The sequence below is a fragment of the Monodelphis domestica genome, chromosome 2 (assembly GCF_027887165.1).
Source record: "Monodelphis domestica isolate mMonDom1 chromosome 2, mMonDom1.pri, whole genome shotgun sequence".
NCBI classification, from domain to species: Eukaryota; Metazoa; Chordata; class Mammalia; order Didelphimorphia; family Didelphidae; genus Monodelphis; species Monodelphis domestica.
In genome coordinates this window covers 147,982,263-148,009,014 of record NC_077228.1, presented here as the reverse complement: position 1 = coordinate 148,009,014, position 26,752 = coordinate 147,982,263, and the positions used below count along the sequence as shown (strand labels likewise).

General features: G+C 32.9%; 1 protein-coding gene across 3 annotated transcripts in view; it reads left to right on the top strand.

Annotated features, from left to right (window-relative positions):
* CHRM3 (cholinergic receptor muscarinic 3) overlaps positions 1–26,752 on the top strand; it is a 576,253-nt gene that overhangs the window by 290,190 nt on the left and 259,311 nt on the right. For all 3 annotated transcript variants that reach the window (XM_007481566.3, XM_056816083.1, XM_007481567.3), the window contains exon 3: positions 14,602–14,698. The gene's annotated coding sequence lies outside the window, so the exon portion shown is untranslated. The remainder of the gene's footprint in view (positions 1–14,601; positions 14,699–26,752) is intronic.

The window sequence follows — 26,752 nt, the reverse complement described above, 5'->3', positions numbered from 1 at the left end:
CTTTCCTGAAATGTTCTCCCTCTCACCTCTGCCTGCTCATTTCCTCCGTATAGTTCTAATCTCTTATTCTACCTGAGTCTTTTTCCCTTCCACTCCACACCCTACCCCAAAGGCTCTTTTAACACCTTCCCGTAGACATATCCTTCCATTTACACTATATGTACTTTATATGTGTAATTTTCTTGCATACTTTAGCTCCAGTAAGAATATAAAATACCTGAGGGAAGAGATGAAGCTCTTGGCTTTCTTTGTAACCTCAGGGTTCAACAGGGTTCCTGGCAATAAATAAATTCTTGTTTATTGATAGACATGATATGTATAGAAGATTATTGAAAGGCAACCATGTGAAGTCCAGGGTAAAAGATAGTTACCAACTAGTATGAATAAGGAAAGGCTTCATCTTCCAACATAATCCTCAGTTTGAATCAGACAGAAAATTAGATTCTCAGAGAGGTACAAAAGCAGACCATTAATTTTGACCAAGAAGTGAAGTTCAGTGTTTAACATTCAGATTGGATAATCAAATATCTTTTAATTAAAATAGGATAAAAATTTCTTTTGCATTATGTGAGCAAATAAAATTGAGCAAATATGAAATAAAATATAGAGAGTAAGACCCCATTAATATATTAATATACATTTAGCATTGGAAATAATTTCTAATAATTATCTGCTCAACAAGCCTGCTGTTTGAAATGAAAAGCCTACTAGAAAGGACTCAAGAAGTGAATTTGAATCCTGACTCACACATTATCAAAGTATGTTTTCTGTGGAAGAAAAGGAGTTAATACCTAGCAGGAACAGCCTGAGGAAATCAGGGAATAGAAGGCATTGCAGTAGTGCTGAGTTTAGAGACAACAAAGCCAGGAAACACAAAACATGAGCCAAAGTAACCCTTGAAAAAGTCTAAGGAAATAGTTCAATGGTAGCTAGATCAGAAGATAGAGGAATACCAGAAACAAAAAATCAATTGATAACTGGTACTCGGCAATGCTCCATCAATCACACAGTAGACAGCTTGTCATATAACATGAAACTCCTATGCTTGACTTCCTTTTTTGAGGTAAGTGTGGTACACTGGCCATACTTAATCTTATGTAAGTATATGGTAGCCAGAACAAAACACTAGCTTTATGATAAAGGTCTTTCTAGATCTAAATCAGTGGTCCTGTTATCTTTTAAACTAAGCTTAAGTTTCCTCATTTACAAAATGAATATGATCATTCTTTGATACCCTAACTCTCAGGATTTCCAAGAGGATAATATAAGATAATATACTTGGAAATATCATGTGATTATATAAGCAAGCCATCATTAAGATGTGCTAGTATTGTTACCAACTGACATTACTAATTTTGAAACTGTCATATTTCATATACCTTCATTCAGTTGTTGTTTTTTTTGTCAAAAGGTAAGAAAGTGTGGGAGGGAGGAAAAGAGAGAGAGAAAGAGAGAACTTTAAAATATGAATCAACAGAGATTAAGTAGTTTTGGATATAAGATTTCATATTGTGAAACTTTAATTTTTTTCTTTTTTTTAGGAAAAAAGACTGGAGAAATTTTATTTAATAAAAAATCTAAAACTTTAACTTTTCAAGACATTACATAAGCCAGAGACCCAAAGTGATGACCAGTTAAACCAATATTTTCTAAGATAATATGGCGTCAGTTTCAGCATTTTTGTTCCTCTAAAAATAATATCTGTATTTACATGTATGCATAGGTATTATATATACTTTAATATGCATATATTTATACATACACATGTTTTTATTTTTTAATTTTTAATTTTTTTAACTTTATTTGGCCAATTTGAAATGTTATTCCTTGGTTCAAAAATCATATTCTTCCCTCCCCACCCCCTGCCCTTTCCATTACCGTTGCACAATTCCACTTGGTATTACATTCTGATCAAGGGATCAGAACCTATTTCCATGATGTTGATGTTTACACTAGGATGCTTCTTTAGTGTCTATATCCCCAATCATATCCCCCTTGACCCAGGTAATCAAGCAGTTGTTTTTCTTCTGTGTTTCTACTCCCAAAGTTTTTCCTCTGAATGTGGATAGTGTTCTTTCTCATAGTTCCCTCAAGGTTGTTCAGAATCACTGCATTGCCAAATATGGAGACGTCCATTACATTTGATTGAACCACAGTGTATCAGTCTCTGTGTACAATGTTCTCTTGGTTCTGCTCCTCTCACTCTGCATCATTTCCTGGAGGTTGTTCCAGTCTCCATGGAATTCCTCCAGTTTATTATTCCTTTGAGCACAATAGTATTCCATCACCAACATATACCACAATTTGTTCAGCCATTCCCCAATTGAAGGACATCCCCTCATGTTCCAATTTTTTGCTACCACAAAGAGCACAGCTATGAATATTTTTGTACATGTTTTTTTCCTTGTCATCTCTTTGGGGTACAAACCCAGCAGTGCTATGGCTGGATCAAAGGGCAGACAGTCTTTTAGTGCCTTTTGGGCATATAGGCAAATTGCCCTCCAGAATGGTTGGATCATTTCACAACTCCACCAGCAATGAATTAATGTCCCAACTTTGCCACATCCCCTCCAGTGTTCATTACTTTCCTCTGCTGTCATGTTAGCCAATCTGCTAGGTGTGAGGTGATACCTCAGAGTTGTTTTGATTTGTATCCTCTCTGATTATAAAAGATTTAGAACACTTTTTCATGTTCTTATTAATAGTTTTGATTTCTCATACTGAAAATTGCCTATTCATGTCCCTTGCCCATTTATCAATTGGAGAATGGCTTGATTTTTTGTACAATTGATTTAGGTCATTGTAAATTTGTGTAATTAGACCTTTGTCCAAGGTTTTTATTATGAAGATTGTTTCCCAATTTGTTACTTCCCTTTTAATTTTGGTTACATTGGTTTTGTTTATACAAAAACTTTTTAATTTGATGTAGTCAAAATTATTTATTTTACATTTTGTGACTTTTTCTAAGTAGCTTGGTTTAAAAATCTCTCCTTTCCCAAAGGTCTGACATCTGTACTATTCTGTGTTCACCTAATTTATTATAGTTTCCTTCTTTATGTTCAAGTCTTTCACCCATTCTGAGTTTATCTTGGTGTAGGGTGTGAGGTGTTAATCCAAAACTAATCTCTACCACACTGTCTTCTAATTTTCCCAGCATTTTTTTATTAAATAGGGGATTTTTGTCCAAAAATCTGGGATCTTTGGGCTTGTCCTATACTGTCTTGCTGAGGTCATTTATCCCAAGTCTATTCCACTGATCCTCCTTTCTGTCTCTTAGCTAGTACCAAATTGTTTTGATGACCACTGCTTTATAGAATATTTTGAGATCTGGTACTGCAAGGCCACCTTCCTTTGCATTTTTTTTCATCATTTTCCTGGATATCATTGATCTTTTGTTCTTCTTAATGAACTTTGTTATGGTTTTTTCTTATTCAGTAAAAAAGTTTTTTGGGTGTTTGATGGGTATGGGACTAAATAAGTAAATAAGTTTGGGTAGGATGGCCATTTTTATTATGTTAGTTCATCCTACCCATTAGCAATTAATGATTTTCCAAGTATTTAGATCTTGTTTTAATTGTGTGGAAAGTGTTTTGTAGTTGTGTTCATATAGTTCCTGTTTTTGTCTTGGCAGATAGATTCCCAAGTATTTTATATTGTCTAGGGTGATTTTAAATGGAATTTCTCCTTCTAATTTTTGCTGCTGAGATGTGTTGGAGATATATAGAAATGCTGATGACTTATGTGGATTTATTTTTTGATCTCTAGTTTTATTCTGGGGATTTTTAATTTATTCACTTTCAAGTTTTTTGATTTGCATGTCTAATTCATTGACATCTGCCCTCTCTAATTTGTAAATATATGAACACAAAGATATAAATTTTCCCCTGTGTACTGCTTTGGCTGTATTCCATAGAGTTTGAAAGGATGTCTCATCATTGTCATTTTCTTCAATGAAATTATTAATTATTTCTATGATTTGTTCTCTAACTGATTTTGGAGAATCATATTATTTAATTTCCAATTAATTTTTTATTTGGCTCGACATGTACCCTTACTGATCATTATTTTTATTGCCTTATGATCTGAAATGGTTGCATTTATTATTTATGCTTTTCTGCATTTGTTTGCCATGTTTTTATGACCTAGTACATGGTCAATCTTTGTGAATGTACCATGTGCTGCTGAAAAGAAGGTGTATTCTTTTGTCCCTATTTATTTTTTCCATATATCTATTAACTCTAATTTTTCTAAAATTTCATTCATATCTTTTATCTCTTTATTATTTATTTTTTTATTTGATTTATCTAGTTCAGATAGAGGAAGGTTCAGTTTTACTATCTATTTCCTCCTTCAATTCCATTAGTTTCTCCTTTAGAAATTTGGATGCTCTACCATTTTATGTGTACATGTTGATTACTGATATTTCCTCAGTGTCTATACTCTCTTTTATCAGAATGTATTTATCTTCTCTATCCCTTTTAATCAGATCTAATTTTACTTTGGCTTTGTCAGATATCATGATTGCAACTTCTGCCTTCTTTGTATCCATTGAGGCCCAATAGGTCTTACTCCACCCTTTAATTCTGACCTTGTGAGTATCTACCCATCTCAGGTGTGTTTCTTTTGACAACATATGGTAGGATTTTGGATTCTAATCCACTCTCCTCTTTGTTTTCATTTTATTGGTGAGTTCATTCCATTCATGTTCAAAGTTATGATTGTTACTTGTGTATTCCCCAGCATTTTGATATCCTCTCCTTGTTCTGTCCTTTTTTTAGCAATATCCTTTTAAACCAATGGTTTACTTTTAATAAATCCCCATAATTCCCTCCCTTAATATGCTTCCCTTTCTGGCCCCTCCCTTTTTGTTCCCTTCTTGTTTTCTTATGATCTGTTAAATTCCCTCCCCCCTCTCTTTCCCTCCCTTTTTGTACTCTCTCCCCCTTACCACCCCCTTAGTTTTCCCTTCTCACTTTCCCTGTAGGATAAGATAGAATTCAAGACCCCAATGGATCTAGATGCTCTTCCCTCTCAGAATTGATTTCACTGAGAGTAAGGTTTAAGTATTACCTATTAGCACTCTCTTCTTCTTCTACTTATAAGAGTATTCTTCCCTTCCCCTTCCCATGTGTATCTTTGTGTGATAAAGATTATCCTATTCATTTTATTTCTTCAAGTATCTCTTGGTGTCATCTTCAATTCCACCCATTCCTTTTTCTTTTTTTGCATATAACCTTATAGCCCTTATTGCCCCAATCTCTTCCTGTGAATGATTCTTCTAATTATTATAATAGTGAATATAATTTTTGAGAGATACAAATAACATTTCCCCATATATTAATATATATATAATTTGATCTAATTGTAGCCCTTAAAGAAGAGAGTTTGAATTTTAAAAACTTTCCCCCTTTTCCCTTTCTTTTTTATTTACCTTTTCATGTTTCTTTTGATTTTTGTGATTGGATATCAAACTTTCCACTTAGTTCTGGTCTTTTCTTTAAAAATACTTGGAAATCTTCTATTTTGTTGAATGCCCATACTTTCTCCTGGAAGGATATAGTCAGTTTTGATGGATAGGGGATTCTTGCAAATTACTCACTGTAGAGATGCCCCTCGCTCACTGGCTGATTCTGACATGCGCTGGCTCTGACTCTGGCTCTGTAGGTGGAGTGGGGGAGGGTAGATCAGTTCATGTTTTGATGGGAGCTTTTTCACCCTCTTATAGTGTGGAAATGCCCAAATGCCACATACATTCAATGCTGCGCCCTACTGTAGAGTCCCTTCATTCTTATGAATTTGGTTTTTTTGATCTTTTGAGGTAGTCTATATTGGTGGGTACAATGGAGAGGAAGAGTCTTGCATCTAGACTGCCACCATGTTTACCTGGAAGTCCATACACATATTCTCATAGCATTCAAATTTTAATTTTTTTTCTTTTTTAAATGGAAGTCATTGTACATTGTAAAAACCATAACTGAATAAATAAGTTTAAAAATCATACCTGTATACCATATACCAGAAAAAATATCATGAAGGAGGAAACCAATAAAATTAAATATTAAAAATAATTCTTTACATCTTCTAATAGGTCCTTAGAGATAACAAAGAATCCAAACCATTTCTCTTTTTTGAAAGGAGGTCATCACCCAGAAAAAAAGAGACCTTAACTGCCCTGAAGGTCATTGATGTTGGTTTCATTAAGTGCCAGCACTATTTGGAATGTGTCACCACAGTCCCTTTCTCACAAAATGGGCCCCCATCCATAGAAACAAAAAGAAATTCATCTTGGGATGAGAATGGGCCAGTTTAGCCAAGTGTCTTTTTCTCTGTGTAAGACCTTTGGTTCTGTCTCCTTGTTCTCTGATGAACTGAAGGCTCCTTGATGATGGGTGATGGTGGTGAAGATGGAAAGGTATGGGGCGGTGAGGGCCCTGAACTCTGTCCAAGCAGTGTTTCTGGATTTTTATACTATTTTGAAAATGTGTTCAGCAGAAGAATTTTTGGTCACCATCAAGTTCAGGGCAGGCTAGCCTATGATTGCCCATATCTTTCAGGGATCCATTTTGTCTGCTGAGGTCTGACAAGACCCCCATCTCCCAAGTATAAACAGCTGGATGGATATCTCTGTATCTATCTGGCTGGCTATACATCCTATCAGCAACAACTGCTGATAAACTGCCACTAACCAAGAGGTGAGCATTGGAGCTGCTCCCCTCCATAGCCCCTATTCTTCTTCAGGCCCAACCCTTAGCTCTCATGGAGAAGGCATCAGTCATATTCCTCATTGCCAACCATGTTCCACATACATACGGGGCAGACAATCCAGGATGGATGAAGCAGTATTTACCTAAAGGGAAGAACCAGACAGGTAAAATGGGCCAGAACCGCTTTGACCACTAACTTCCCTCAGACTCTAATGGAGAAAATATAGAACCCAAGATCCTTGGGAATAACTATGTTTCTAGCCCAGTGCCCCCAGACATCATGTAAGGAAAAGACCCCTTTGGAGATTCAGCCTAGTGATTAGGTCTGCGATTGTTGCAGCCAAAGCAACTGAACACTTTCTTTTGTTAATTAATTCATACACACAAGAGTGACATATCATGAGGGTACAAAACTGGGTTGCATCTTATACTTTCAGATGCTTTTTATGAAATTCAAATTGTACTATCCTGTTCTTCCACAGCCCCTTTGTGGGAACTTGAGGAGAAAGGAAAATACACTGGTTTAGTTTCCTATTCTATTTTTATGTCTCTACTCAAGGAAGGATGAGGAATCATTCTATTCATGTGTCATATACTAAGGCTTATGGTAGTTTGCTAATTATAAGTTGTATTGTCTTTGTCTCAAAAGAAATTTAAGAGCTGAACCAAGTATAGTTAGGTCTCTTAGCCCTCAGCGATTACACAGCTGCAGAATTTACAGCCCAAATGTCAGCCTGCCTAAGAACTGTCTCTGGCCAAAAGGCCGAAACTAAGTGAAGTAAAATTCTTCACTCAGTTATTATAGAAACTTAATGTGGACCAAACAATAGAACTTTGGACTAAATCAGAGAATTTTAGTTTTGTTATGTTTTATCTCCAAACTTTCTGTGAATTAGTTTTCCTCAAATAACTTCAGACCTTTCTCCAGTCATGATTTTACTTTCCTTAAAAATTATTTTCATTATTAATTTAATAAAAATCTTAATAAATACAATTAAATAAAAAATGCAGAATTAAATCTTAAAAATGAATATAATACATGTGATTTGCTTATAGAGAAACTTTATAAAATTATAACAATAATATCCCATTTACTCTTATTTATTTAGAAAACGTTTAGAACTTGAAGGTGGACAAGGCCTTTAAAAATTTCAATTCCAATGTAATCACAGACTCTCAGAGTTGATAAGACCCGCCAATTCCATCTAGTTTAATCCATACTTTAAGAATGTTCCCTTTTATAACACAACCAACTAGTAGACATTGAGTCTCTGAATAAAGGACTCTGGTGAGAGAGTACCTAGGGAATAGTTGAAATGCTCTGAAAGTTATCTTTCATTTTCAAACCTAACTGCCTCTTTGCAGCTCCTACCCATTACTCTTACCCTAGGAAGCAAGGAGAATGAGTCTAATTTCTCTTCAGAAATCTCCAAATGACAATCCCTCAAATAGATGATGATGGTTTTTAGACTGGTCCTCCCAAAACCTAAATGTCTTCCCTGGGCTAAACATTCATATTTGACTCAATAGTTTCTTTTCTTTTTTCTTAAAACACTTTCTGGCTTAGTAACAATTTCTCTGAGATAGAAGGCAAGGGATAGGTTAATGGGATTAAGAGACTTGCCCAAAGTCACACAACTAGGAAGTATCTGAAACTAGATTTGAACCCAGGTCTTCTGAACCCCCAGGCCATGTACTTTATCTACTGTGCCACCTAAGCTGCTCCAATTTAGTTTTATGTGGCAGGATATTCAGTTCTTTGACCATCATGGTCACTGTTCATTCACCATTCTCCAGCTTGCCAATGTCTACTCTAAAATATTGTGCCCTAAAATGAAAATAATGTTCCATATGTGGTCAAACCACATGACTGACACTAATAGTGAGGTATAATTACTTAAATATGGATATACAACCACTCACATACTCAAATGGATGTATGATCTCATCCATTTGGAAGATTTAACTGATGATTCTCTTTTTTAGATTATTATTTTAAAACAGACAAAACCATCATTCTTCATTTTACTCTCTCCTCCTTGGCTGGCACCTACACTTGCCAACTACCTTGCCAGCACGTGAGGATCCTTTGCTCTCCTGATAAAATAAATTCTGCCAGAGGTAGTTTAATCTATTTCTCATTGGACCCATCTTCCACATCTATAATTTTCTGAACCAAAACCCCATTCCTGATCATCACTCACTGTTGTGAGTTTGTCCCATATTGGGAGGTAAACAAGAGCAGGCAATGACTTTCCTTTTTTTTTTGTTCTTGTTTTAACTCCTAAACTAAATACAATCCTTGGCATAGAGAAATAATTTAATAAACTGTTTTTATTCATTAATTCTGCTTTTTAAAATCCCTCTCTTTCTCCAACACTTGACTCAAATAACATTTTCTCCATGAAATCTTTCTTAAGGCTTTTAACTCAAAATATTCTCCTCAACTCCTCTCATACTTTCATCTGTCTCTTTTTGTCTTTTGAACATTTCTTAGGTATTTATGAATTCAATATGTTATAATATTTACATTCTTATTTTTTCTTCTAACCAGATTCTGAGCTCCTTGAGGGCAAGCAATGTATTTCCTCATATAGTCTCAGTTTCTGACGCAATTACTGTCATATATTGTGTACTCACTAAATTTGGGGAAATTTGATTTTCAAATTGCTTTATTTTTTGGAGGAATTTTTTCCCATTTTTTATTTAGAAACATTTTCCATGGTTCCATGATTCAGAATTCTTTCCCTCATCTTTCCTCACTGCTGCTGAAGCTGACAAGCAATTCCACTGGGTTATACATGTATCATTGTTCAAAACCTATTTCAATGTTATTCATATTTGCAGTAGAGTGATATTTTAATGTCAAAATTCTAATCATATCCATATCCAACTATATGATCAATCAATGTTTTTTTCTGCATTTCTGTTTCCACAGTTCTTTCTCTGGATGTGGATAGTGTTCTTTCTCATAAGTTCCTCTGGATTGTCCTGGATCATTGCATTGCTGCTAATAGAAAAGTATTTTACAATAGATTGTGCCATAAAGTATCAGTCTCTGTGTACAATGTTCTCCTGGTTCTGCTCCTTTCACTCTACATCACTTCTTGGAGGTCTTTCCAGTTCACATGGAATTCCTCCAGTTCATTATTCCTTTCATGTTCCAAATTTTTGCTACCACAAAGAGTGCAGCTATAAATATTTTTGTACAAGTCATTTCCCTTATTATCTCTTTGGGTACAAACCCAACAGTGTCATGGCTGGGTCAAAGGATAGGCATTCTTTTAAAGCCCTTTGGGCACAATTCCAAATTACCCTCCAGAATGGTTGGACAAATTCACAACTCCACCAGCAGTGTATTAGTGTCCCAATTTTGCCACATCCCCTCCAACATTTATAACTTTCCTTTGCTGCCATATTGGCCAGTCTGCTAAGTGTAAGGTGGTACCTTGGAGGAATTTTGAAGACAGATCAGCTAACTCCCTTTATAACTGTAGATGGTACCTACTTTAAAACTTATGGTTATAGGGACAATTACCTGTTCTTAATTGTTTGGTAGAAGAATTAATATCTTTTATTAGGATATTGAAACCCTAGTTGGAATAATCTTTAACATTTACATTATACTTAAAAGTTGGTAGAATACTTTACAAACATTATCTCAGTTAAAATTAATTAAAATCCTATGAGCAAGGTACCAGAAATATTATAATCCCTATTTTGCAGATGAGGAAATTGAGACAGAAAAAAATAAGTTATTTGATAATGGTCAGCTGGATATATTAGAGGTGATATTTTACTCAAGCCTTTTAAATTCTAATTCATCTAATTCACCAAAGATTAAGATAATTCTTGAGATTATGTCATCAATAAAAACTGTCATAGCATTAGATACAGTTAAGAAACTGAAAGTGGAACTAATTTTCTTAAAATTTATACCTGTCCATGTAGTTGAAAGATATATTTTATATTCACAATAAAATTTTAATTTATTTCAACCTGAGATTTCTCACTTAAACATCTATAAAACATTGCTAGCATGGGCATTCAGCTGCATAGTACATATATTCAGAAATAAGCACAGTATTCTTTGGCTTGAAATCCCTTTCATGTGATTATCATTCTGTAGCCAACTTTCCTGAAAGTTAGGAAAAAATGCTAACTTCCTTTAAAGGAAAAAGCAAAAAAAAAAAAGAAAACTTTCCCCTTCCTCCTATTTTTTCCCCTGCCATTCTTTCTCCTTGCTAATTGTCTAGCAATGACTTCCCTGCTCTGGTTCCTATCATACATGTAGTTATTTCAGGCAAATTGGTTGTCCACTTCAATTAGCAAATTGGTGTCTTGTCATAGGGATGTCTCATTTGTTTGCAAAGGGATCACATCCAGACATCATTATTTCCTCTAATTAACAGAACTATTCACCTTCCTTTGCTTCTTATTATTCTGGAGGAGAGACACAGAGATAACTTTCAACAGGGCTAACATTCATTTCAGTATAGGAAAAGTTAGTCTGGTATACAGAACTACCTGTTTATTTTTTTTTTTATTTAAAATTCTAGGCCTTAACTGATATTCATATATAGGATGACCCCTTCTGTCAATTTTGTCAGTGAATCATGTTTAGTCATGTCTGAGTGTGATACCATTTTGGGGTTTTCTTGGCACATACTGAAATGGTCTGCCATTTCTTCTCCATCTTACAGATGAGGAAACTAAGGCAAAAAAGGTTACCTGACTTTCCAGGGTCAAACAGGATCAAAGTAAGTGTCTGAGGCCAGAATAAAACTCTTAAAATTGAGTCTTCCTGACTTCAGGTCTAGTGCTCTATTTCAACTCCTAACTGCCTTTAGGCTGACTCTTTTCATAATGCAATAATAAATATCAATGCAACAATTAATAAATGGAAAATAGAACCAGGAATTATACACAAAGATGAGGAGGGGAAAAGTATCAGTTCCTTTATCTTTTACTATCCACAAACGATTTGTTAATATTTGGGATTCTTGCCTACCTGCATAAGTAAAAAGAAAATGACACACTCTGACCTGGCTTTCTATTAAAGTCACTTTTTTTCTCCTTCAGGACGTACAATATACAGTATATGTTTGTATATAGTAGATGTTTAATACTGGTTATTGTGCCTCTAGTATTTCTTGAGGAATAGTAGGAGAGCTTCTTTTTATCTTTTTTGAAATATGAATAAATTAAAGGCATACTTACAAAATGAAGTGATTGATAGGGAAGCAGCAAATTATGACAGGTGACAGGCAAAGTCCTAGTATTCCCTATTCAAGGTTTCATAAAATTGTTCAAACTTTCAAAAATTTGTTTCAAAAATTGTTCAAAAAAGTTTGAGATGGTAAAAAGGTTATATTCTTTCAAAGATAATCAAGCAATTGGATATATTATACATAATATGTGCTGGCTTTAGTAAGAAATGGTGAAAAATTATAGTTTAGAAAATCTTAAAATACCTACACTAATCATTAATTGGTTAATTAAAAATATAGAACAACAAATAAAAAGATTACAATTAGTTCTAAAATACATTTCAGGAGAAAACAGTGGTATTGAGCAAAGTTTATTTGCTAGAAATAATTTATTTTTTAAGTTGTTTTATTTAATTTAAAGCTTGCAAATAAAGCTTTCTTATAGGGTTCTACTGTGTCTTATTCTAATTCTTTTCCTCATAGAAAGATAAGAAGAAAATTGCTAATTAAGTTTATTCATAGAAAATATGAAGGGTTGGAGAAGGTACAATGTGGAAGGTCATGAAGTTATATAGACTCTTATTTGAGCAGCTCCCTATTTGTTAGAAGAATGGTTTAAAATAAATGACAGTGTGACTCAAATATAATTTATGAATGAAACAAAATAGATAGAACATGTGCTAATGATTACAAAATCTTGTTGTAGTCATCCCAATTGGGTTTGTGGGTGTGTGTCTGTGTATGATTATCTGAAATTCAAAAATGTTACTGATATGCAGACATTTGCTTAATGGAAGGTATTCCTTGGTGGTGGAGCAAGGAATACCTCAGAATGCATTTCATAAGGATTTTTTCATTGATTAAATTTTGAAAGAAGTTATTAGAGGGATATCTCTTCTTAATAACATTAGCTAGCATTTCTATAACACTTTAAGGTTTGCAAAGTACTTTATGTAGATCATCTCTTTTTATCATGAAAATAGGCTCAGAAATGTTGTGTTGACTAATGTTTTCTAATTAAACTCTCTTTAATATTCAACCCATTTAATTTGAAAGATAAATACTTGCCATTTATGATTACTCTTCTTCAATTAGCACTGATTTCTCACATTTTCACTAGAGTAATATTCCTTTTCTTTATTTTACCCTTTATATCTAAAAATAAACATCCCGGCAATACTTTTATGAAGGCTAGGAAATTCTTTTGTAAGGAATTCTTTTTTTGCATTATGTCATAAGTTTTGTATATTCATATTTTCATATACTAGAATTTTATGTTCTTGGAAATTACTCCTAATCATTTTATAATCTTCATTTCTCTTCCCTAATCACCCCAACCACTTGAACCCTTGGTACCAATGGTTTCAACACCTATTTGAACTAATAAGCTTTGTAGTTTGTCTCTCTATTATTGCTCTGTTTTGACTTAATCTTTTACTTTCATTTTTTTGTCTCTAGTATTCATATAAAAAAAGTGAAAATTTATGGCAATAACCATTATTTATCTTGCACTGATGTTGATTGCAGAAGTGATCACATCTGTATCCCACCATAGCCAGGCCATACCTTCCCAAAACCATTCTTATTGTTTTGACATCCAACTATTGCTTAGAAAATGGTTTCTGCTGATCCAACCATTCTGGAGGGCAATTTGGAACTATGGGCGACAAAAGAATATCTACCCTTTGACCCAGCCATAGCACTGCTGGGTCTGTACCCCAAAGAGATAATGGACACAAAGACTTGTACAAAAATATCCATAGCTGCGCTCTTTGTGGTGGCCAAAAACTGGAAAACGAGGGGATGCCCATCAATTGGGGAATGGCTGAACAAACTGTGGTATATGTTGGTGATGGAGTACTATTGTGCTAAAAGGAATAATAAAGTGGAGAAGTTCCATGGAGACTGGAACAACCTCCAGGAAGTGATGCAGAGCGAGAGGAGCAGAACCAGGAGAACATTGTACACAGAGACTAATACACTGTGGTATAATCGAACGTAATGGACTTCTCCATTAGTGGCGGTGTAATGTCCCTGAACAACTTGCAGGGATCCAGGAGAAAAAAACACCATTCATAAGCAAAGGATAAACTATGGGAGTGGAAACACCAAGAAAAAGCAACTGCCTGAATACAGAGGTTGAGGGGACATGACAGAGGATAGACTCTAAATGAACACTCTAATGCAAATACTATCAACAAAGCAATTGGTTCAAATCAAGAAAACATCTAATGCCCAGTGGACTTACGCGTTGGCTATGGGGGGTGGGGGGGGGGAGGAAAAGAAAATGATCTATGTCTTTAACGAATAATGCTTGGAAATGATCAAATAAAATATATTTAAAAAAAAAAAGAAAATGGTTTCTGTCTGAGAGAATCTAATAAGCCAGGAAGGTTTATTTAAGAAAATGTTTGTTTGTTTATTTTCCCTTAAGACTAAAAACAACCTTTGATATGATACAGAACATAACAAATTTGTAAAAAATGGCAATTTCTTATTTTAAATAACTTTTAAAATAAATATTATTGTCTTGGTGGGAGAGGGGTCTTTCACTGAATTACCTTTTAATGATCCCTCTTTGTTATTCTGATTTCAAGTGTTATGTTATAAAGGATTTACTGGCTCATATTTTGCTTATTTCCTTTATGGAAGCCTAATTTTTCTTTTTGTGTGTGCTTCTTTTACAGCCTTCATGGTGACAGAATACCAGGTTTCATTCTAGAAGAGAAACACAGTACAGTTCCTGGTCCAGCGGCTTGATTTTCATGTTTCTACCTAGAACATGTATGTAAAACTTACATTAGTTTTATCTTAGATTTTTATAGTCCTTTTATATGTGTATTATTTATCTTTCCAGAGTAGATAATTTTCATTCTGCAACAGTGTATTGTGATTTTTATTTTACTAATAAGGCTGTCCTTGTAGAACCATTCATTCAGTGAGGCAAAAGGAAAGACCATAGTGATAGAATCATGGTTCACAGATACTTTTGGCATATATTTATGACACAGGTATCGAACATCCTTTATATGAGCATCTATAGGGCAACCAGGTGGTACAGAGGATAGAGCATCAGGCGATGGCTGCATAACCTGGCCAACTCCTATAATCCAGTTTGCTTCAGTTTCTTCATCTGGAAAATGAAGTGGAGAAGGAAATGGAAAACCAATCTAGTATCTTTTGCAAGAAAACCCAAAATGGGGTCAAAAAGAGTTCAACAAAACAGAAATGACTCAACAACAACAACAAGTTGGACATATATCTGATATTTCACAGTTAAGCAATTAAGTATATGATGTCTGAGTGTTGTATGTATAAGTCATTAGGCCAGTCTTCAGAAAAGAGTTACTTATGAATACATGAAATTTAATAAGTAAACACTTTGGGTTTTTTACCATTTTTGTTATGTTTTGTTTTAATGTTACCTATGTTTCTCTTACCCCTGTGCCAGATAAGGCATCCTTATAACAAAGAATTAAAAAAGAAATGGAAAAGAAAAAAAAAACAGTTCTGCAGAACTAAACTGAATATCAACCAAGTTTGTCTACTTATGTCTACCTATAATTCCATACTTCAGAAATAAGGAAAGGGAGGGTAAAGTCTTATACTTTGTCTTTAGGACCATATCTGGTCATTTTAGTTACTCAAAATTCACTTTTGGTTGTTTTATTCTTCTTCTTTCCATTTGTATTGCTACAGTCGTGTATATTGCTTTTCTGGTTCTGATTATTTCTAATCAGTTAATACAATTTTCCTCATGCTTCTCTATATACATCACATTAATTTGCTAGCGGACAATAATATTCTGTTAGATTAATTCTTAGTTAATCTTCAATACCTGGCCATCTACTTTGTTTCAGTGCCCTTATTCCTACAAAGAGTGTTACTTTTGCCATATTTCCATTGACCTTCTTAGTTTATATTCCTAACAATGATAATTCTGAACCTTGGGGTATCAGCATTTTAGCTCTTTCTTATCACAATTCCAAATTACTTTTCTGTGATTAGATCAATTCATAACTCCACCAGTGGTATATTAGTGTACTCATCTTTCCACAGTACCTTAGGTACTCACTATTCCTATCTTTTCTCATCTTCAATAATTTGATTGGTATATATAGTGGATATTTAGTGAAATTTCAAAGATTTTTTTTTGTTTTATTACTCTTATAAGTAGTGATTTGAAGAATCAGTAATTATATATTTAATAATAATTTGATGTCCTTTTTTCAAAAACTATTTGTTAATATATGTCAATTAAGGGAATGATTTTTATCTTATAGAATTCCTTTAGTAGCTTATATATCTTTGATATTAGATTCCTCTCAGAGAGGTTTGTTACAGAAATGTACTTTTACCAGTTGACCTCTTTTTTTTCTTATTCTGGTTGTGTTAATTTTATTCACATTAAAGTTATACAGATTCTTGTAATGAAAATTATCTTCTTTATCCTTGGTTACTGCTTTTATGTTAGATTTTATTAATAATTCTCCATCTAATCTTAGCTTTGAAAGATATCTTATCTGGTAGTTGTCTTCTAAAATTTCAAATGTATCACTTCTGGTTTATCTGAATCTAGGTTAGTAAGTTCTCTTTTTACTCTGATTCTTTCTTCTCTAGATGGGCATATTTTAAAACAGCTTATTTGACATTTAAGAGATTGTAATAATTAATCCTTTTATGTATCAAATATTGTTATTAAAAGAAAACTATTATTTCCTAGCTCTATTGTTTTGGAATTCATAGAGGTTCTGTTAAATCTGCTTCTAGGTTTCAGTGTTTTTTCTTCTTACATAAAAACTATGTATTTCATATTTAAAATATTTGAAGGAAAGAAAATAATAAAAGAAGGAAGAAGGAAAAACAAAATTAAGTAAAGTACAAAGAAAGGGAACAAACTACCAAATATATTTTAAATGTTATGATTATTTAGTATATTTAAATATATTATATGGATATTTATAATTTTCCATGGATAATAATAGAAATACACTCCATCTCAGGCAATAACATTTAACAAGCTTTATAAAGAGAGATACAATGCACCTGGAATAGAAATTGTCAGGTCTGGATTGAATTGTAATGCAAGGCCCATTATTTCAGCTTATTCTTGTATCTCCCCCTTTTGTAACAGCCATTTGAAAAAATATTTTGTAATGGAATGAGAATTGGACCTGGAATCAGTGATCTGGCTTCAAGTCTTAGTCCATCTACATAATTTTATAAACTTAAGGCAAGTCACAACCTCTCTGAGCTTCCGGTTTTTTTTTTCTTCTTCTGTAAAGTTGGGATTAAACCTGCATCATCTACTTAACATAGTTATAAATAAAGATTTCTGAGAACTTCAAAGTTCACTATCAACATATTATTAATTAATATATAATTTAGCTACTAGTTTATGAGGATTAATGAGATAATATTAATTCATTCATCATTATATATTATGAGAATATATATGACAGAGTTCAAATTTGTCATGTTTGTATGAGTATAGAATTATCATTACTTCCTAGCAGTATCTAAATCATAAGCCCTAAGAATCTGTTTTCTTCATATTTTCTTTTTTAGTTAAGTGCTCCATTGCAGTAATAGTCAACTGTAAGTAATTATTGAAAGGTAAAATATCAAGCACCTGCTTAGTTTAATTTTTAGACCATGGAAAGGTCAAATACCACCCCCTCACCCAAAGAAATTCTTCTCTACAAGATGACTAAAGCCAGCTTAGCATTTTATGATTTCCAAGTGTATTTATACCCAATGGACCACCCAGCAACCTTATTGCCTATCACCATCTCCATGACATTGTAGAAGAGTTACTTTGTTTTAGAAATCTTGTTTTTTTCCTCCCAAGTCATTCTACACAGGGTTCCAGATATACCAACTCTGAGTAAGGCCATTCCTGTTCCTTAAATAGTAATGAAAGATTTTCCTTTCCTCTGGTCTATGAGAAGAAATTTTATACTAAATAAAATCAAGTCTAGAACTAATTAAAGGAATGTTCCAGAATGACTTAAAGCCTGTCACTGATTCCTCATGAACAGATTCTTCCAGGGGGAAATGACTTTAGAAAGGAGCAATTGTAGTTGTAGTGTTGCTTATTATTGAATTGTTCATAATGGATATGATATTTTATAAAACCATAAGTCATTCATGTATAAAGCTATATAAATATTTCTTTATGTAATAATGTAATAAATGTGGAAAAAACTCAAAAGAGGTCTCAAAGACTAACGTGACTAAAAATAACTAAAAACTACAACAAAAAGCCTTTTTATCCTCTTTCCTAAAAGCAAATGAAAATATTCTGAAAGTAAGGAACTTGGTTTGGTCAGTATATTGGAAATATTAATCAGAATTAATGAGAAGGATAATTTCCTAGGTGAGATACTATGCTCAACTCAGGAGAGTAATGTAACATTCTTGAAATAGCCTAAACCTTGTGAGATAAATAGATGTTTCAAAGTGGATGGAGGTATTTTTGTTTGGAAATTCTATTTAAATTTAATTAATTAATCTCTACCACTTTATTAATACACATCCATTTCTGCCAAATTGAGGGACATTTTCCTGACCAAAGGCTCTTAGAAATATAATATGTTGACACTGAAAGGAATCTTAAAGGATATCAATTGCACGTTCCTCATTTTTATAATTATTTATAATTATAAAATTTAAATTATAAATTATAATTTATAATTGGAAAATAGGCTTTGAGATCTGAAGGAACTGACTCAAGGTATAATAGTAAGGTAGTAGCAGAACCAGGACAAGTACCTAGGTCAATTGCCTCATTATGCTTCATTATCAAGTTTCTCATTCCTCTGCCATTTGAATGAATCATTGCCCTCCACAACCTCTTTAGGCCCTTATAAACAAACACTTCACTTAGAGAAGGAAGAGGAGAAAGCAACAGAAGAATCATGTTACAGCAAACACTGAACAAAAGATTGGAATCCATTCCTTGATCCAAACCCAACTTCACTTGCCACTACTTGAATTTACTTAAAGCTTTGTTTAATCAAATGTTTACTCTTATAGTGTACTTTCTAGGAAGAATACTTGTGGGAATTCTACCATTCAAGCCACTGAAAACAATTGGCCTAAGGAATAAATTTTTCATGAGTATTGGAATGAAAAATTGCATTTATTAATAGTGATTTTGTGGGACTTAATAATTTTTGTTTTCTCATTGATGGTCTATTTTTTTCAGATTTATTTCATGTTGATAATCTATGTAACCTTCAAAAAGACTTATTTAATGTTTCCTAATTTTAGCATGTCTCAACTTTTTGCTTTTGCCCAGATTGTCTTCTTTTTATCGAACTTATTGCCTTCTTATCTCTGACACTTGTAATCCTTATTAGACTTATATCAAGTACTAATTGTTTTTTTCTTAAACTTTAATCTTCTATCTTCGAATCAATATTATATATGGTTTCTAGGGCATAAGAATACTAAGAGGTAAGCAATGGGGTTAAGTGATTTGCCAAGGATCACAAAGGTAGGAAATGTCTGAGGTCATATTTGAACCCAGAACTTCCCATCTCTAGGCCTGGCTCTTTATCAACCTGAGACACATAGCTGTCCCCTCAGGTACTGATTATTATCTTTTTTTATTATTTTTAATCTTTTCTGTTACATGTAGAAATACTTTTTGACAATTGTTTTTGACATTTTAAAATTCAGATTTTCTCCCTCCCTGACCTTCCTTCCATTCCCCCAAGGCAATGAATAGTCTGATGTTTTTCATATTGTTCATATCATGATAGATAACAGATATCACACATAAAGTAAAAATGTTATGAAGGAAATGTAGTAGAAGATGGCATGCTTTGATCTGCACTCAGATTCCAACAGTTCCTTCTTTGTCTGTGGTTAACATTTTCATCATAGACCACTTGTGGTTATCTTGGAGATGCTGTTTTGATAATATTTTAGTCCTTCACAATTTATTATTGTATAATATTGCAGTTAAAGAATATATTGTTCTCTTGGTTTTGCTCATTTCACTTCGCATCAATTCGCATACACATGCACACACACACATACATGCATATGTGTGTGTATGTGTCTTTCTAGGTTTTTCTGACTCATTCTATTAATCATTCCTTATATCAAAATAGTATCTCATTACAACTATTTACCACAACTTGTTCATCCATGCTCTAATTAATGGACAACTGCTCTGTTTCCAAATCTTTGCCATTACAAAAAGGGCTGATAAAAATGTTTTGGTATAGCTAGGTCCTTTTCCCATATTTTTTATCTCTTTGGGATACAGACTCACTAGTGGTATTGGTCAGTTAATGCATGGTTTTGTGCTTCTTTTAGTCTGATTCCATATTTTTCTCCAGATTCCATATTATTCTCCAGAATAGTTGTATCAGTTCCCAGCAGTATATTAGGGTCCCATATTCCCCTTATTCCTCCTAACATTTATCATTTTTCTTTTTGATCATATTAGACAATCTGGTCAATATGAGATGGTATTTCAGAATTGTTTTAATTATTATTTCTCTAATCAATAGGGATTTTGAACATGTTTTCATATGACTGTGGATAATTTTAATTTCCTCCTCTAAGAAGTTCCTTCTCATCTCCTTGGATCATTTTTCAATTAGGGAATACTTTGTATTCTTATAAATTTGACTCAATTCTCTATATATTTGTGAAAGGAGGCTTCTGAGAGATATTTGCTAAAAGATCTCCCCCCTAAATTTGTTGTTTCCCTTCTATTCTTGATTGCGTTGATTTCCCCTTTACAAAACTTTTTAATTTAATGTAATCAAAATTGCAATTTCATTTCACATAATTTTCTCTATATCTTGTAGGGTCATAAATTCTTCCCTTATTCATAAGTCTGAAAGGTAAACTTTTCCACATTCCCCTAATTTATTTTTGGTGTCACACTTTATTTCTAGATCCAGTATATATTTTGATTGTAAACTGGTGTAGGAAGTGATATGTAGGTCCTTGCCTAATCTTTGCTATATTAATTTACAGTTTTCCCAGCAGTTTTTGTCATATTCTGAGTTCTTTCTACAAAAGCTTTAATCTTTGGGTTGATTAAACATAAAGTTGCAGAGGAGATTTGTTGACTACTTAATCAATTTCACAGATTCTTTACTGTTTCTAATCAATACCAGATTGTTTTAGGGATTACCACTTTATAATATAGTTTGCAATCTGGCAAAGGCAGACCTTTTTTTTTAATTAATTCCCTTGATATTCTTGACCTTTTGTTCTTCCAGATAAGTTTTGTTATATTTTTTCTAGTTCTATGAAATAATTTTGGGTATTTTAGTATGGCACTGAAGAGGTAAATTAATTTATTTAGAATTGTCATTTTCACTAAATTGGCTTAGCTTATCCAAGCTTTCAACCTTATCCCAGCTTATTCTTCCAATTGTTTAGTTATGACTTTATTTGTGTGAAGGGTTTTGTCATTTGTTCATATAGTTGCTAGATTTGTTTTGGTAGTTACTTCCCAAGGTTTTTTACCCAAGTTATTTCCCAAGAATTATTTTGTAATGAATTTCCTTTTCTTTTTCTTGCTCTTGGATTTTATTGGTGGCAAATAGAAATATTGATGATCTTGGAGGTATATTTTGTAATCTGCAACTTTGCTTAAGTTGTTCCCTATTTCTATTAGTTTTTTTGGTTGATACTCTAGGATTCTCTAGATATACCATCATATCTGCTAATAGTGATAACTTTGTTTCTTATTTCTTATTCTAATTCCTCCAATTTCTTTTAAAACTCTTACTGTTTTAGCATTTCTAGTACAATATTAAATAATAATGGCAATAATGGGCATCCTTGTTTTACTTCCTAATTACTGGGAAGGGTTTTTGATTTATCATCATTAGAGATAATGCTTACTATTGGTTTTAGATAAATCCTACCTCTTTGAGGAAGGTTTCATATATTTCAATGTTTTCAAAGGTTCTTATAAAGAATGGCTGTTGTATTTTTGTCAAATGTCCCTTATTTATCTATTGAAATTATCATTGTTGTTTTGTTATTGATACGGTCAATTATGCTGATGCCTTTCCTAACATTGAACGATTCTTGCAATCCTACTATAAACCGCATCTGATTGTGGTTTATGATTCTTGTTATATAATGCTGTAATCTCCTTGCTAGTATTTAAAATTTTTGTACCTAATATATATATAACTCAGATCAAATTGCTTACCATCTCAAAAAGTGGTGAGGGAAAGCAGGAGGCAGACATTTTTGATCTTATAATTTTGGAAAATGTATGTTTAAAATGTTATTTTGTGTAATTAAGAAAATAAAATATCTTTGAATAAAAATTTTACTTGAGTGTTCATTAGGGAGATAAGGTCAAAATACACATAAGATTTAGATATTAAGAGTAATACCATATCTAAATTAGGAGAATCCAGAATAATTTACCTGCCAGATGTTTGGAAAAGGGAAGAATTTATAACCAAAGAAGAGATAAAGAGTATTATAAGATGTAAAATAAATAATTTTGATTATATGAAATTTTAAAAGTTTCTATACAAACAAAAGTAGTATAACCAAGATTAGAAAGGAAACAATAAACAGAAAAAAAATTATAACAATCTTCTCTGATAAAGGTCTAATTTCTCAAATTTATAAAGAACTAAGTCAAATTTATAAACATACAAGCCATTCTCCAGTTGACAAATGATCAAAGCATATGAACAAGCAATTTTCAGATAAAGAAATCAAAACCATAAATAATCATTTGAAAAAATGTTCTAAATCACTCTTGATTGGAGAAATGCAAATTTAAACAATGTTGAGGTACCACCTTACACCTATCAGATTGGTCAATATGGCAGTAAAAAAAAAGTAGTAAATGTTGGAGAGAATGTGGCAAAATTTGGACACTAATGTATTCCTGGTAGAGTTGTGAACTGATCCAACCATTTGGATGGCATTTTGGAACTATACCCAAAGGAGTACAAAACTGCATAATCTTGTAATGCCACTTCCAGGTCAGTATCCCAAAGAATTAATTAAAAAGGGGGAAGGACCCTACTTGTACAAAAATATTTGTAGCTGCTATTTTTGTGGTGTCAAAGATTAGAAATTATAGGGATGTCCACCAGTTGGATAATGGCTAAACAAATTATGGTACATGTTAGTAATGGAATACTATTGTGATAAAAGAAATGATAAGCATGATGATTTCAGAAAAAGCTGAAAAGATCTGCAGGAGCTGATGTACAGTGAAATAAGTAAAACTGAGAAAACATAGTACCCAATACTGGGAATATTGGATGATGATTTTCTGTGAAAACTTAGATACTCTCAGTAATGCAATGATCTGGGACAATGCTGAAAGACTTATGATGGTGAATGCTATCCACCTCTAGAGAAAGAACTGTCACAGTCATATTTCACATCAATTGTATTTATGATTTTATTTTGGGGGTTTGGGATTTGTATGAGTGTGCTCTTATAACAATGACCAAAAGGAAAGTGTACTTTGCATGAAAATAAAATAAAAATAAAATAAAATATAACAATGCTTATTAAAATTGGTCATGGAGTACCACTAATTTTTTTTGTATTATGAAATAGTGGCCTGGGGTTTCTCTGTTCCCTAAAGAAGAATCATCATTTACCTAGTTACAGGTCACTTATATTACCTACTGTGGTTGATTTGAGAAAATATTTAATGCTGCTTTCTTTGGGCTCCAAAATTGCCTAGTTATGGCACCCTTTGTAAGGGCTTCCTAAGTTGAATTTGTAGATGAAGCACTGACCCAATTTTGTTGTTGTCTTTATCTCAAGCACTTAATCACACTACTTCGTATCTAATTGTTAGATGAATTCAAATATATTTGCTTATGTACCAGTAACATTAATTTTTTTTTGTTTCTTCTGATTTGTTCCTCTATTTAAAAGAATGACTTGTTACTGTATTCCTTTATATGTCATTACAATGTCTTCCTAATATTTAAGTGAGAAAAAAAACACCTGACAATAATATAGGATTGATTTCCAAAGAGATCAATTTTCATTCCAGATTCAGACTACAAGGATGAGTATTTGGATCTATCCTGAAACATGACACTGCTTGTCTATCATCTCTTTTGGCTAATTTTTTGTGTGGTCATGCTTTTGTCAGCAGCTGTTCAGAGGATTATTACCAGGCCAGGAAGGTATTTCTTGAATTCCACTGGTCTCTCTCATTTAGCGATTGTCTAATTTATGACTCGCCTTTATGTATGACTTATTTCTCTTAAATTCTTTTGAGAGCTTATGGTAAACAGGTTGGTGTCTCTTACACTGAACACTGACAGATTCAAATTTTCCCTTTTACTCTCATCATTTTTCTCTAGTTGAAAGTTCAAAGCTCAGAAAAGAAAACAGTTTCTCAACTATGAACATTCTTTTTCTATAAGGAGAATTTGTCATAATTATTGCTTTTAAATTTCTTTTTTAGTGTTAGATCTTCAGACTCTGATTATCAAATGTTCTTAAAAATGCTTTCTTGGTTTAAAGCCTATTTTTCAGTGGGAGAGATGGTAATGGTTTGCTTTGGAAACCTTGTACTTATTGTTGGTAAATCATTTATATATCCTTGAATATTCATTACTATCCAAGAAGGCTCTCCCAGCATCAACTACAGCTATTCTCTTAAGAAATAACAAAACATTTTTCCTTCTTTCTCCTCTTCTGTTCTTTTCTTGCTCTTTTATCTTCTTTTCTTTATTTTCTTTCTCCTTCCTTTCTTCATTCTCACTTTCCTTCCTTCCCTTCCTCCCCCCATCCTTTCTTTAATTTTTGTCTATCCTCTAATTTCATATGAGAATAAATGTTTTCCAATAGAATGGAACTTATATTGTTTTTGTTGTTATTTTTATCTGTCAATTTAAAATATGATACCTATAAGGGCAGAAGCCAGAGAAAAGGAAAAAAAAACTTATTTCATTCATCACCAGGCATAGTTATGTGGGGAGATTTTCATAGATCTGAAAGGAACTTTTAAGGGATTTTCTTCAAATTATCTTCTTTGAAACATTAGAAAGAGAAGGCCTAGAAAGGTGAAAGTGTGCCTTCTCGAAGGTTACGTTATTAGGGACAGCACTGGACTTAACACAGTATTTATCTCATATGAGATTTGTAGCAAGTACACATTGATTAATTGATTATCCACTAATCAGTATTTGGAGAAATGATACAGTCATGGAAACTAGCCCAAAATGTCCCCAAGAGAAAGCAGAGAGGGGCCAGCTGGGTGGCTCAGTGGATTAAGAGTAAGCCCTAGAGATGGGAGGTCCTGAACTCAAATCTGGCCTGACACTTCCCTGAGTGAGTGACCCTGAGTAAGCCACTTGAACCCCATTGCCTAGCTCTTACCACTCTTCTGTCTTAGAACCAATACACAGTATTGATTCTAAGATGGAAGGTAAGGGTTTAAAAAAAAAAAGATAGAATAAACAGGGAGCTCCTTAGTCTAAACTAATGATCATAATTAAATTAAATTTTATATCAGTGACGTCTTTTTTAGGTTGTTTTGCAAGGATCAAATGAGATAATACTTTGAAATCTTGAATATTCTATATAAATTTATTATTATTAATTTTCCCTTATTGACCATTAGACACTTTTGGTCCAATGACATGGCTATTTAGGAAAAAAAAATTGAACACATATAAAGCTCAGAAGAGCTAAAAAATCTCTAGACCATATACTGTAATTTTCTTATCTGCAATTCTACAAATACTGAGGCAGACTCTGATGCCAAGTTAATGATGCTGTTATTATCATAATAATTGTTGTTATCAGTATTATTATTATTTTCCAATAACAATAATGTTGTAATTTAGTCAGCTGTAGAGGGCTGTCATTAAGTCTAGTGAATAATGAATTGATCCATTTCCAGAAAGTAAGTGGAAAATGTAGGTTTGCTCTGCAATATTTAATTTATCTCTCACCTAACTCTTATTTCAAACAACCTAATGTAACTGCTTTCACTTTCATGCTGCTTTCAGACATAACTCATACCAGCATAATTGTTAGTGAGGAAATACCAATACAGCATTTATGTAATATGGCCACAGCATGACAACGCAGAAGTAGGTTCACTCTGGAAAACTTTACAACTGAAAAAAAAAATTTCCTCAAAGTATAGCATTTACAAGTAATAGGGGGAAGTTGGAGAGAGAAAAATTTGAACCTAATATCAGAGGAGAATGAAAAAAAGACACAAATTCCTAATAATTAGTTATCCAAAAGTTTAATGGATTGCCTCAGGAAAAAAATGGGTTTCTCCCCCAGCAGAATCTTCAGATTAATGGTGATGACCCTTTTGAATTCTGAGATTCTGTAAAAATTCACTCATGGGCTGGATTCAGTCAAATAGGCTTTATTTTTAAATGGCTTTGCAAGTGATTAAAATTAAGCTGCTAACATCATGTGTGCATACCACAAAATAAAATACCAGTTAATGTAAATTTTGCATTTATCTTTTATATTTTAATTCTACATGTGCAAGATATAATATATATTATTACTACATTATACAAGATATAATATACATTATTACTATAATGTTCTTATATGTCATTTATATTCATTATAACTTTTAACCTCCTGAAGGTATAGATGTGAATATTTGTGACATTTTATTCATCCTTAAGTCTGGTTAACTTTTGCTTTCAACCATCTAGAGATTCAGTTAGTTTTTTTTGTTTATACTACTCATGGTAAAAAGAAAGGGTTTTTTTTTAATAGTAAAAAAATGCCTTTTCCTCTTACAAAGGCAAAAATAGAAATAGAATCTGTGAAAACTCAGCTAGAAGGAGCCTCAGCAAATATCTCTAGTCC